Below are 14831 nucleotides of genomic sequence, written 5' to 3' on the forward strand. Positions count from 1 at the left end.
TCCATCCCCACACAGCCGCAGAGGCCTTGCCGCCACCACCACTGGAAAGATCAAACTGTGAACGATTAAATAAAAGCTACAATACATAACTAGAAATTCAAGTAGTCAGATTTTATACCAGGCAAGCGGAGTGGGTTGAACATACATTTATAAGGGCTTGGAGAAGAAACTGCAACAGAAACACCACATGATACTCTCATGTAAATATCCCAAAAATGGAGGGGAAAAGAGCATCACTTACCTAAATCCTCACTCAGCACTGTGAAATGGGACTGCCTTACAACTGCTCATAGTACTTTGGTGGGAGGTTTTGGACAGTTTGTTCCACTACCCCCTTCACATTTTAATCTCTTCAGAATAACTCATAAATACCTGTGTTCCTCCTTCAGAAAAGCTGGGAGCTGCATTGAATGCCAGCACAAGACTGCTGTGGTACTTGCAGCTGCAACTCACAGAATCACAGAATGTTAGGGGTTGGAAGGGACCTTGAAAGTTCACCTAGTCCAACCCTCTGTCAGAGCAGGATCACCTAGAGCAGATCACACAGGAACACATCCAGGCAGGTTTTGAATATCTCCAGAGATGGAGACTCCGCAACCCCCCTGGGCTGCCTGTTCCAGTGTTCCATCACCCTCACAGTGAACTCCTAGTACTTGTTGCTATTTCGCTTCTAAAGGTCACATTAAAAAGATTAGGAATTCCAGTATCAAACTACCATGACCAATGCCTATCCTCCAACAAGAGGAATTTCAAGTCAGTTAACAAATAACAAGTCAGTTGCTCATGACTGCAAGTGACAGAGAAACACTGAAGACGACTGAATCACCAGAAGCAGAAACGGGCACCATCTTGTGACTCCCTCCCTCTGCAGAGGGCGAAGGCCTTAGAGCATCACAGCTGGATTTTTATTTTGTACCTGCATTTATCCAACTCTTGTGGGTTTGAGACACTTTACACACCAACTGAGCCAATACCTTTGCACTTTCTTCTTTCTGCTGTGACTGCATGTATTCACACTTTTTCTCAGGGCCTAATAAATCAACAGCATGGCAGCTGGAGATCACAGAATGGGAGGGGTTGGAAGAGACCTCTGGAGATCATCCAGTCCAACCTCCCTGATAAAGCAGGATCACCTAGATCAGGTTGCTCAGGATCACTGTCCAGCTGGGTTTTGAAAGTCTCCAGAGGAGACTCCCCAACCTCTTTGGGCAGCCTGCTCCAGTGCACCAGCACCCTCACGCCAAAGAAGTTTTTCCTTAAGTTTATGTGAAACCTCCTGAGATGTGATATTCAATCCCTATGTCAGAGACTTTCTGTGCAATAGACTAAAGCAGGTTGGACTTGATGATCTTTGAGGTCTCTTCCAACTTTGGTGATACTGCGATACTGTGAAAGCAGAGCCAAGTGGCTAATTACTGCTGCATCCAAGTTCAGATACAGATGTCAAACTCATTAAGAATTCAGGTTTGTCTGGGTTTGCTTTTAGTTGGGCTCATCAGAGAGAAAATCCGAAATCATGACATTTAGCTTCCTCACTTATGTCCCTCAGTTGCTGAGTAATTCCTGGGAAGCAAAGAAAATTCCAAGGCCTTGCCTACCTACTCTGTAAGACACATATGTTACTAAAATGGTGTCTTCATGCTTATTTTTAAACAACAATGTCAGATTCCTGGAAGCTGCCAGCGCAGTGACTCAGCAAAGGGAGGCAGGCTGTGTCCTGGGCCTCTCCTCACAGAACAAACCCACCAGCTTCAGCCTGCAGAATATGCAGGATTCCAGCAGAAATGGCTCTGAAACCTGAATGCAAATTGTTTGCGAGTCATGAAACCCACAGGGAAGCAGATTTCCTACGCAGTCTTTGGGTTTTGGGATGCTATTTTAAGAAAGCTTGGTTATCCTCAACTCAGCATCTTTACATTATTCCCCTTAATTTACACTCCAGTGCAGTGAGAAGTCCTTAATTTGGTGTTAGGAGATTCTGCCTGCCACTTCCCAAACCGTACTCCTCACTGATACCTGGGAGTGTGACAAGATGCCCTACATATCTAATGGCAAAGCTCAGGTGCTTTCAGGGGGGATATTTTCTCCTAAATCCTTTTGAATCCTGGCACATATATAGTAGTTTTTCAGAGAATATCTGTAAATTAGTATACACAGAACTATCAAGGGTGTCTATGATTTTGAACACAGTATCCTCTATTCAGTAAGCGATTTATTTCAGGAGGTTGACTCATTTCCTTAAAGCTTTTACAGCTATCTGTTGTTATTGAAAAAAATTCAGAAAATTTAGAAGTATTCAAGGAAATGAGCCAACACATCCTGGAAGAAATTCATCCAATACACACATGCAGAGAGTAAGATAAGTCAGTCTTAGATTTCTAAAGAAATGAGGAGGAAGTTCTGAAGGAACTTGCAATATTTCTTGTTGAATACAATGTTTGCTTCTCATCATCGTAACTCTCTTCATGCCCACTTTGAAATCAACGTACTACGGCTAATCAGGAATGTCAAGTGTTTTATTTCTAAACTGTGGAGACAAGAAACTTCTTCTGAAATCGTTTAATGACTGGGTCCAATATTTAAATTAAAAATATTGCTGCCATTATGCCTCAAGATAACTTATATTTCAGACTCCTGGTGCTTACCCCTAGGGTCACAGCGTCCATGGTCAAACTATATATCCCAAGACACACCACAGAACCACCTCATCACAGAGCTCTGGGGACACTGGCTACCGGGAAATCATTACCCAGAGGCAAGGAAACAATATCTAACTTTAAAGGTCTCCAGCAGATTACAGAATCAAATGCACTATCTTGGAAAAGTTCAGCTCTTTGAAAACAAAGCAAAGAACCAGAAATTTCTTCACAGCTTTTCCAAGAACCATTCATGCCCGGGATGTGCTTCACTTCCTTGAATATCTAAAACCATGAAGGGAACAAATGAAAAATCCATTTGCCAGACAATGATTTCATGAAGTAGTAGTCACTAAAAACTGCCTTTGCCCTTCGCTGGACTCTCACATGCTTGTGAAGCATGAGGAGTGTGAACCTAGCATTTTGAGCATTCTCTGTCATTAAGTGAAAAGATGTGATTTTTTCATTAAAACTTTTCTATGTCATTGTCTATTAAACATGAACTTAGCAGCATAGCAATGATGAACAGATGCCTTTGGATAGTTTCCCAAGTGACAATGTATGTCCTTGTCCTGGGCTGGTAAAGGTGCTCAGCCTTTTCTCTGGGTAGGAAGCTCACCTCACATACACACATAGCTTTTGGAAATGTAGCATGACCCAGATGCAGTATGGAATCTCCCAGAACACATCAGCATCACCAGTCAGTTCTCATCAATTGATTACTCATGAATCTTTTTCCTCACAAATGTGCTTTATTGATTTTTTGTAACAAGGCTGTTTCTTCAGGGTTAAGATTTACCTCTTAAACAAATGGGATGCTAATACAGTTACTTCCAGTCTCAAATCTTGAAGCTTATATCATGAAGATGAGAGCAGATGAAGCCAAAAACTTTACGGCAAGTACTAAATGGCTCTGCAGGTGAGACCAAGGCTAAAACAATTGCAAAGGTCATGTTGCAGTTCTTTAGAAGTGATATTACTCTACTGGGACCAAAACACAAAGTCAGTTATATTAAAACCATGACCAGAAGTCAAAAAAAAAAAAAAAAAAAAAGTGCTAACACACAACAGCAAAAAAGGACCTGTGTGACTAACAAAGGCAAAGAAACTTTATTAATGTTTCTAGGTATCATGAAAATACCTACAGACGTCAACATTTCCATGACTCCTACATTCCTAGCAGAGTCCCTTTAAAGAACAGTAATTCCCTGGGACTCTGCAGGCAAAGAACAGAACCCAGAATCAAATTAACTAGAAAAAAAGGCTCACCAGCTCAGCTACTCTCAGTAAGCCTAAATCATAAGTAATTACAAAAAGCACGATCAAACTTGCTCTCCTGTTACAGCAGCCTCCAAATCACACCCCATGGCACCCTCTCTGCTGGGGTCACTGCTGCACACTGCATCAAAGCAGACTGAGTGGGAAATGACTGTTAAGAGATAGTCCCTTTTGGCTACATGCTCCTTCAAGTCCCCTGCTGCTCTCTCAGCCTATTCAAGATGCTAAATTGGCACAGAGCTGTTTGTATTCTTGGGAGAGTGAATGGTCTGCCCAGCCAATGGGCAGGAAAGAATAGCACTGAAGTCAGTAACCTACATTAATCTGAAAGGAGGATACTTTTTATTTAATTGCTTGAGCAGGACAGAAGAAGTGTACTCAAGTAAGTGTATTGTCACTAGAGCTGCTTTTCAAAACTGAACTCTTATGTGCTAATGACTCAGAACATCCAATCAAATGGACAAAAAAAATCATAAAGGTACTTGCATCATTTCTGAAATGCCACTTATGTCACATGGGTTGTCTTCGGATTTACTTGCTGAAAACATATCATAGGATTATAGAATGGTTTGAGTTAGAAGGGCCCTTAAAGATCACTTAGTTCCAGCTCCCACACATTGGCAGGGACACCTCCTACTAGAACAGCTTGCTCAAGGCCTCATCCAACCTGGCTTTCAACACTTAAAGGCTTGGAGCCTCCAAAACTCCTCTGGGCAACCTGTTCCAGTACCTCTCCACCCTCATGGGGAAGAATTTCTTCCTAGTATCTGATCTCTGCCCACCTTCTTCCTTTGTCCTGTCATGCCATGCCTTTGTAAAAATCTCCCTCTCCAGCCCTGCTAGGGGCCCCCTTCAAATACTTGAAGGCTGCTCTAAGGTCTCCCTGAAGCATTCTCTTCTCCAGGCTGAGCAAGGCCAACTCTTCCAGCCTGTCTTCATAGGAGAGGTTCTCCATCCCCCAATCATCTTTGTGGCCCATCACAGGTGTGGTTTTGTTTATTAAAGGAAACTTCATAAAGCATGTTTCATCACACTGATCACATAATTTACAACTCAAAATGAGTGTTGCAGCCTGTCCCATCAATGACTCCTAAAAATCTTACTAATTTTTAACTCCAGCAGGTTGTTGCAGCTTTGTTCAGCATCTTGACAGCAACTGCCTGGCGGTAAAGCTACTAAAATTCAGAGGTGCATCTATGGTGAAATATTCTCAGACCGAATTTTTCTTCTCCCTGCAGGCTACCATCTGCTGAACCATGTCATGCATGAAACTCTACGTACAAATTAAACTCCAATAAACATAGAAATATGGTGGGTTTTTTCCCTCTTTTAAGAGGTCATTGCTGGATATTTATCTTAGCAACAACAGCATGTCCTGCTATTGTGCTGTAGTATTTTTCTATGCATATTTAACCTTACAAAGACAAAAATCCATTTAAGCTTAACTGGTTTCTTATGCAAGAAAGTGTTTCCACATTTGATGGCAAAGGTAAAACATTGACTAAGGTCCCAATCTTGCAAGGCACTCAGTGCCTTGAATTCTTGGTCCTCTTCACAGATGGCACCTAGTAGTCCAAGCTTTCAGTTTTATTCTATCAAAAATGATCCTCAGGTGTAACTCTACTCATGTGAAGCCCATTTATAACCACCCGATAAAGTTTAAATTCTCAGGGAAAGAAACGTTTAATGGAGCGTGAGAGTTCATACCATATCTGATAAAGTCTAATGGCCACTGAACAGCAACAATTGGTGAGTTATTGTCAGGGAAAACCAGAAACAGAATTTCTAATTACACTTTTTACAAGAAAATTGGAAACCAGTGACCTGTATCCATCAAATCGTCTAAGTCCCATTAAAAAGGATGTTAGCACTGACGAGCAGGAAGAGATCACGCTGAAATGAAATTCTTTAATATGTCCTTTAAGAATACAAATCCTGTTTCAATTCCCCTCATGATGTGATTGTAGATCTGCAAAACTCTGCAGCCTGCTCTGAATATACTCTGAATATTTTCAAAGCTACCTCCCTTACTTAACACTTCACAGTACTCATCTTGCTCTTTCCAAGTAACAAAGCCTTGTTGTACCTTGCCCTCCTCTCCTTATTATAATACAAGGGAAAGGGCTAAATAATTTTAACATAAATTCTAGGCTCATTGTTTTCATTACCACACCTGGCATATAAAGGATTCATTTACTCCCAAGGGCAGGGCAGGAATCACAAGGGCAATTGCTATACTACTTTTTACCAACTTTTAAGGACTACTGACACAGGAGTGACAGATGAGTGACTAGTAATTAAAAACACAGCCAGAGATGAAGAGACTGACATAACCCCTGAATGACTGCTAGACAAAGGAGGCAGATCTCAGGAGAGAGTTTGACCAGACCTTTAAACAAAGCTCTGGGGCATGGGATTTGCTTGCCTGGGGACCGGCTGCCCACCAGAGTGAGAGTGATGGCCTCCTGGATGCTGCTGGACAGAGACAAGAGCCGCTGCCAACATGGACATTTGTAAGCACCATTGTTCCCTGAGGAGTGAATGACAGCTAAGCACAGTCAGTTTAATTGCACTCTAGTAGCATCTTCACCCCAAATCCATACCCCTCTTAAGCAAAACTGGCACACTGTATGAGGGCTGGGTACCACTCAGGCCCACATTAGACTTTTTCTGTACCAGATGGTCATGTTTGGCCATTCTCTGGATCTTTTATGTTCCTCAAATAGCAGATTTCAAGACACACCTTGATGAGCCTTGCAAGGAAAGGAGCTTGTCGAGATGGCCAGGAAGGCCAAAGGCACCCTGTCCTGGATCATGAACAGTGTGACAAGGAGGACCAGGGCAGGGATCATCTCCCCATACTTGGCACTGGTGAAGCCACACCTTGATTAGTGGATTCAGTTTTGGGCCCCTCGCTACAAGAAAAACATGGAGGTGCTGGAGGGAGTCCGTAAAAGGGCTGGTGAAGGGATCTTGAGAACAGGTCTTAGGAGGAGCAACTGAGGAAACTGCAGTTGTTTAGCCAGAAGAAAAAGGAGGCTGAGGGGAGACCTTCTGGCTCTGCAACTCCCTGAAATGAGGTTGTAGTGAGGTGGGAGTTGGTCTTTTCTTCTTATTAACAAGTGATAGGATGAGAGGAAATGGCCTCAAATTGCAACAGGGGAATTTTAGGCTGGACATTAGAAGAAAGTTTTGCCCTGAAAGGGTTCTCAAAGCTTGGAACAGGTTCCCCAGGGAGATGGTTGAATGCCCATCCCTGCAGGTGTTTCAAAGAGGCAGATGTGGTGCTGAAGGACATGGTTTAGCACCAGGCTTGGCAGCGTTTGATACTGGATGGATCTTTGATCATAAAGTTATTTTCCAAAAGAAACAATTCTGCGATTCTAAGGCCAATACTGGCACCCTCAGAAACCTTCTCTGCTTAGAATTTAAGACACTGTGTGCCCAGTATAAGCATAGATGAAAAAGCTCTATTTGACATATCCAGCAGTAAAGGATTATTCTCAAAGTTCCACTATGCATGTTTTCCATCTTTATGGTTTTATCTACATCAATCACATCCCTAGTGTTCTCTATTTAACACTCCTCCATTCATTCAAATTCTTACACTCATTGATAAATTCATGCAGAAGAAGTAGCCAAGAAGGTCATAAAAAATTTACAGGAGGAATTCTAATACTGTGCATACTGAGAAATGGATCAATAATCTTTTACTACATGAAACAAATCAATAGATGAATTAATGCAACTACTTCTTCAGTCCAGTTATAAGTGATTTGGAATAATTGTTTTTCCCAAATTATCTTGAAAACAGCGTGTGGCATGTTAAGTGGTGACAGAAAACAGCTCAGCAAGTGCCTTTAAAAAAGAAATGAAAGCCAAACTCCTTTAAACAAATAAACCCCCAAGCTGACACAAGGCAGCTTTATGGCAAAAAGAAATATTAGGGATTTTGAACTGTACGTTGTTTGCAGTTATCCAGTGTTTGTATTTGCTGTCTTCCCATCTGCTGGAACAGCCACTTACATCAAAAAGGCAGGGTAGGGAAAACATCGCTTTCCATCCAAGGGCTGATAAATGTCATGCCAAAACCTTTTGCAGAGGAAAGATACTGACAGCACAGCTGAAAGTGTCCTCCCTGCAGCTACATTTGTCTAGTTTTCAGGTCACGGGTATCTCAAAAATGTAAAGAGCCACCATTAACTGGAAAGTCTGGATGTTTTGGCAACACTACCTCTGTCACAGCTTGAACTTCTTCCAGAGAGAAACATCAATCTACAAGATTCTAGGTTTGGGTTGTTTTGCAGGGTTATTTTCCTCTCAAAACAAGTACGATGACTGTGTTTTAGAAGCAGTGAGCATAGCTTTTAAGGTATCTGTTGCATGCAAGGAAATACAGACAGCATGCACCTTCTGTTCATGTCTTCTAACGTGGGCATCATGCTGTCCCTTTGATCCTTGAGTCATCATAAAAAAACACAGAATGCTAGGGGTTGGAAGGCATCTTGAAGGACCATCCAGTCCAATCGTCCTGCCAGAACAGGATCACCTAGAGCAGGTCACACAGGAACACATCCATGTGGGTTTTGAATGTCTCCAGTGAAGGAGACTCCACAACCTCTCTGGGCAGCCTGTTTCAGGGCTCTGTGACCTTCACAATGTAAAAGTTTTCCCTTATGTTCATGTGGAAACTCCACTGCTCCCGCTTGCACCCACTGCCCCTTGTACTATCTTTGGACATCACTGAGCAGAACCTGGTTGCATCCTCCTGACACTGCCCTTCATATCTCATTAAACAATGAATGAGGTCACCCCTAAGGCTCCTCTTCTCCAAGCTAGAGAGCCGCAGCTCCCTCAGCCTTTCCCCACAAAGCAGATGTTCCACTCCCTTCAGCATCTTGGTGGCTCTGTGCTGAACTCTCTCAAGCAGTACCCTGAGGTCCTTCTTGAACTGAGGGACCCAGAATCACACAAAATATTCCAGATGCAGTCTCAGCAGGGAAGATTAGAAGGGGAGGAGAACCTCTCTTGACCTACTAACCACAGCCCTTCTAATCCACCCCGGGATGCCATTGGCCTTCTTGGCCACAAGGGCACATTGCTGGCTCATGGTCCTCCTGTTGTCCACCAGGACCCCCAGGTCCCTTTCCCCTATGCTGCTCTCCAACAGGGAGAGAAATAGCTCAGGACTGAGAAGGAAGTACCACCACAGTTTTTGCTGGGGGAAAAAGTAGCCTCGCATGTGGGTTAGGACACAGGAAGAAGTGAAGTAAGACTGAAATGTAGAACCTGGAGGGAAAGCTTCATTTCTTCTTCAAAGCAACTTTTTCCACACACTTTTGCTGATCACAAGTATCAAGCTCAGACAGACATGAACCAGCACCAATGTGAGATGCAGGCCAGGATGAATTCATGTTCTCTTAGTGTGAATTGTGAATTTGGTTTTCTTGTAATTGTTTAAGCATACATCTCCAGTGGGAGTTTCACCAACATTTCAACACATACAGGTATGGCTCTTTCAGAGCTTCAGAGCCATAGCTGGTCCTTTTGTTCACTTTTTGAAGAGACAAAATGATCATGTGCTTAAATATTCAGATGATATCATAAATAAGCCCAAACAACAATTTCCCCAACAACGGATGACAGAGAGCATTGCCAGTACCCTGGAAGCCTATGAGTCTACCATGGATCCATCAGGGCAAGAAGAGACTCTTCCACATGGGAAGTCAATCCCATAGTTGCAGTCTTCAGCAGCACCCCAAATGAGGAGTAGCCACAAATTAATACTGCTATGCCTAGTCAATAGGTACTAAGAGTACTGCTCAGATTTTAAAGTCCAGAAAAGTATTCATATTGCTAAAACCAGAAGAAAAAAACAAAATCAAGTGAATAATCAGGTTTTTCTGGAAGATAATAAAGTTACTACTTTGCATGTTTTCTGTGCTGAAAACTAGGGAAATCTTCTAGAATCAAAGTATCTTAACATTTCATAATCTCTCTAATGTAAGCCACTATTTTAAGTGTATTAAAGGCAGTTGATGTGAAAGCTTCTTTCTTTTTAATCTTGTCTGACCTGAAATGGAAAGGCTTCAAACACAGAAGGCTTAGAATAAACCTAGATGCTGTCTAAATTACCCTATATAACTGTGCATCAGTTATGGGCCTTTTTTGTTGTTGTTGGATTTTTGGCTTTATGATGCTATTATGGATCCATGCTATAACAAAAAGCCAAGCAGCCTGTAAAAAGCAGCTGATGGAAATGACCCTTGATAATTCACATGTTAAATGTGCTGAGGATCTCTAGAGTAAGGCCATGCATCTCATCAATAGGACTCTGTAAATGAGGGCAAAAATAGGCCAACCTGGGCAATTTGGCCATGGGACTTAATCTATGTAAACTAAAAAGTAGGGTTTGCTTCTCTCTCCTGACTTTGTGTTCTTCCTTTTGTACCAATTCCTTTATATATGGGGCTTCACAGCAACCCATAAAATGCATCAAGACTCAACTGCCCTCAGCATTCCACAAGCAGCGGAGAGGCCACCTGATCAACTTCCTGAGCAGTTCTCACTTCCCAAGGAAGTCCTGATAGCCTGTTAGCACCACACAATCACTAAGGCTGGCAAAGAGCCTTAGGATCATCAAGTCCAACTGTAACCCAGCTACCACAACCGCTAAACCATACCCCGAAGCACCATATCTACAGCTTCTTGAACACCTAAAGGGATGCTAAAATAACACAAAAGCAAGAAAACTGGGATGTCTCATAGTCCCTTCTAACCAAATATCCATTTCTCTTGTTTGATTCCAACTGGGTCTAACACAGTAATGACTCACTATAGGACTCCAGAGCCCGACCACTAATGTCAGAGCAAGATTCAGCTTCCTCTTAATTAGACACACAAAAAAAGGTCTATTGAATCCCAAGAGTTTAAATATGGCTGAGAATAAACATTTTTAAACCACACATGTACAGAGAAAAAGCTGAGTTACTACTGGACAAGAAAACTTCACAGGTCTAGCAAAGCTTACAGCTAAGTTCAAAGTGCTAAACCTCCATTTCAGATGTGATAATTTCAGGCCACGCTGCCCGATCTACAGCGCAAAGTGCTAAGACTGAGGAATAGTAGCTCTCTCTGGCTTGTGGTCTCACTTGGACACTCTATGTGCCTTTAGAGACATGCTCGCTACACCCACACCTCCTGCCTCTGGAGCCAGAAAGCTGCTTCAACAAAACTTAATAGACAACTCTTCAAGAGGTGCCACTGACATTTTAAAAGTTCAGGCAGTACAGATCCAGAAAGAGTCAGGAAAAAGGATGTTTGCCTTCACAGGCTTCCCTAGCTTGCTTTTTTTTTTTTTTTTTTTTAAACAAAACAGAAGTCTGGAAAAAAAATAATCCTATGCATTTTAAAAGACTTGACCCCTTAGAGTATGACGACTCTGTTTCTCCCCATACCTCTTTTCAAGAAGATAACAGCTATTTTCACAACCATTTAGCAGCCCAAACGTTTCACTGACACAGGGCACTAGAATAAGCTCCATCTGCTACTCCCTAGTGTAAGCCTATCATCTGCAAACAGCCTGGCAGGAAAGGCAGTGACTGTTTACTGACAATTGTGTGACCAACTGATGTCTTGAGTGAATATGGACAGAGGTTTGAAGTCTCTTCCAAAGAGTGTAAACTGAACAAATTAATGGCAACAGTTTCCCGGTGTGTCATTTTCAATTTCTTTCACAATGCACAAGTTCTAGAAAATTAATTTGAAGTGAAAATGCACCTGAAATGCTTCAGACCAATGTCAGGTCTCTCTGTTTTAATGTCTCAGCTCAGCATGAGGCTCAATTTTAGGATTTCACCTTCTCTTTATTTACAGAATTAACAATCATTCCTCCCCCCAGCCCTCTTAGAGCATCAATCCGACTTTCATCACAGTTAAATGTGAAACTAACGTTAAAACAAAAAAAGCCACAGGACTGTGCTTTTGGTTATGTCAACTGGTTTTTAAAATAAGAGCCAAATATTTGTCTTTCCTCTGTCCCAAACGTGTCAGAAAATGGTGTTTCAGCAGAAGATGTGGGTGAAGGTGGAGGTACAGCAGCAGGCTGCTGTCTTGTGTTACTGAGCACACTCGATTTCTGCTGCCAGAGAAGAGTGACTTTGGAAGCAAAATGGTTTTCATTTCAAGGAATGACCAGGACAGATAACCTCAAGCAACAACACTGAATATTTATAATGTGTTTGAGGATGGAGCTCTTCTTTTTAAATATATCCACCCACAAACATCCTCCTCCTGAGAAAGCAGGAAGAGTGTCCTCAATGCCCAAACAAGTGAGAAGGAGTTGGGGATAGTTCACAGCCATTACTACAACTGACTGAAAATCCTGGATTATACCCTGTGGGATTTAAGTTACCTCAGCTATGTCTAGAAACGTGCTGCAAATAAAAGGTTTTTATATTGTATTCTTAAAATTCTTTACCCTTTTTTTGAAAGACGCTAGATACTTGCAAGAGGTTATCAAAAAGCCTCCATCCAAGATAGACAGGCATTCATATCAGGCTGGGTACCTCCATACCTCTCTGTCGTAAAAAAACCACAATTCATTCATCCAGAAGGATGAGATGAAAAAAATCTTAAAGGAAAGGTCTCAAATGGCAGTGGAGACAAAAGCTCCCAGGACCTTTCATCATTTAACAAGGAAAGAGGAAACCTACCATGGCTCAAACACTCCAGTACTACACAGTAGCATGATGGGGTTTTAGGTCCAAGGCGGCTTAAATTTTACTGTTCCTGGTAGGATTCTTACCTTATTCACTTTAAGCTGTTTTGTACTTTAGGGGTTCAACAGACTAAAAGTGGGAGTATTTTTAACCATGAAAGTAGGATAAGAATCACTTACAGCCTACAATAAACCAATGAAAATGTTACAGGAAGATGCTGTACTTCAGGAGCACGACCACCAAGCCCCAAGTGCTGTGAAGCACAATAAAAACAATAGTGCCAAACTTTTCTTCAGATGTTTCATTTAGCAGACTGTGCATTTCACAGCACAGATCACACTTGAGCTGCTAATGCTGTTGGGTAGATTAATTTCTCCTTCTTGTGGAGACACTTAATTTAGGTGCCTTAAGTGTTGGCACATATCCACAGCTCATTCCAGGAGAGACCGCAGCTCACACAGTAACTGGGTAAGCACTAGAAGAGCACAAGACAATACTGTCCAGTTTGTGGAGCTGCAGTAATACCAGAAAAAGATATCAGACAAAAGGAGTGAGAACTGGAAACAGCATCTAATACAGGTTGTTGAGTCACCATCCCTGGGGGGATTTAAAAGAGGTATAGATGTGGTGCTGAGGGATGTGGTTTAATGGTGACCTAGCAGTGTAAGGTTGCAGCTGGACTTGACGATCTTCAAGCTCTCTTCTAATCTAAATGATTCTATGATTAAGTGATGCAGAGATGGAAAACAGCAAATTTCTCTGAAATCCCACTGAGAGCAATTTCATTGCACTAAGCTTAGTTCCAACAGAGACAAAATTCCAGTGGTCAGCCCCGCTTCCACCAGTTTCTGCTGTCCCTCTTACGGCAGGTTGTACCGACAACTCCATTAGCAGTTAGGTTCAGAGAAGCAGTGGGGTTTTGACACAAATCAACTCGTCAGTCCCTCTTATTAAGCACTGGTTACAACCAGAGAATAATTTCAGTGCATGTGAACTGGATTTCTTGAGAAGGCAACAAAACCCCATGTGCCACTACGGCTACCCACACTAGCCATGCTCTGCTTCTAGTGTCCTTCAGGCAGCATCAAACCATGCATGCAGCAGGGATGTTTGGATCCAGAGACCTGATTAAACAGAATACAAATGAAAATCCCAACCCAAACATGAGGCTGATGCTAGAGTGTCAGCAGCAACGCTGGGACCTGCTGAGCCACTCCTCCTGAGCCACATTATTTGCTAATACACACACTGCCCACAGGCAGTGTACCAGCCTGGAGATCTTTCCAGCTCCCTCCTATGAAATATGCTGAACAGCACAAAAAAGCAACAGAAAAGAAGCTCTTTAGAGGACCTTCTTCTACAAGAATTCTTTGCAAACAGAAATTCTCACTCTCTTAGAATTCTCTCTTCTCTGGAGAAGAGGAGGCTCAGGGGTGACCTCATTGCCCTCTACAACTACCTGAAAGGTGGTTGTAGCCAGGAAGGGGTTGGTCTCTTCTCCCAGGCAACCAGCACCAGAACAAGGGGACACAGTCTCAGTCTGTGCCAGGGGAGGTTTAGACTCGAAGTGAGGAGAAAGTTCTTCACTGAGCGAGTCGTTCGTCATTGGAATGTGCTGCCCAGAGAGGTGGTGGAGTCACCGTCCCTGGAGGTGTTCAAGAGGAGATTGGACGTGGCACTTGGTGCCATGGTCTAGTCATGAGGTCTATCGAGACAGGTTGGACTTGATGATCCTTGGGGTCTCTTCCAACCTTAGTTATACTGTGATACAACTTCAGTTCTACAAGAATCAGAAGGTTACACAAAGACTGGAACTCAAAAGACCTTGAGTTCCACAAAAGCAAAGACTTAACACTAAAATACCTTTTCACAAACGCTAAGAATTTACTTGTCAAAAAAACCTGTACAAACACTGCATGTCTGCCAAGTTACATGGCAAAGACAGTACTCTGCATCTTCCAGTCCATAAGCCACCAGCAAAGGTCAGAACTGGAACCTGGATGCACATCTGCTGTTCAAGGAGAACGCATTTCACCTTCTAGTAGGTCAGTGTAGAACCGGGTTCGATGTTAATTAGAATCACACTTTCACATACCTCACCGCATTGAGGAAAGCAAAGAGAAATCTAAGGTAATTCTCTGCAGTCTCACCTCAGCTTTCTGAGTGCCAGACACAGCAGAAAAGGGAAATACCAATG

At 42.5% G+C, this 14831-nt stretch overlaps 1 protein-coding gene across 1 annotated transcript in view; it reads right to left on the reverse strand.

Moving 5' to 3' along the window:
• The window catches only part of HECW2 (HECT, C2 and WW domain containing E3 ubiquitin protein ligase 2), a 158138-nt gene that overhangs the window by 89649 nt on the left and 53658 nt on the right, over positions 1-14831 (reverse strand). The window lies entirely within an intron of this gene.

This window comes from Dryobates pubescens, chromosome 2 (genome assembly GCF_014839835.1).
Source record: "Dryobates pubescens isolate bDryPub1 chromosome 2, bDryPub1.pri, whole genome shotgun sequence".
Taxonomy (NCBI): domain Eukaryota; kingdom Metazoa; phylum Chordata; class Aves; order Piciformes; family Picidae; genus Dryobates; species Dryobates pubescens.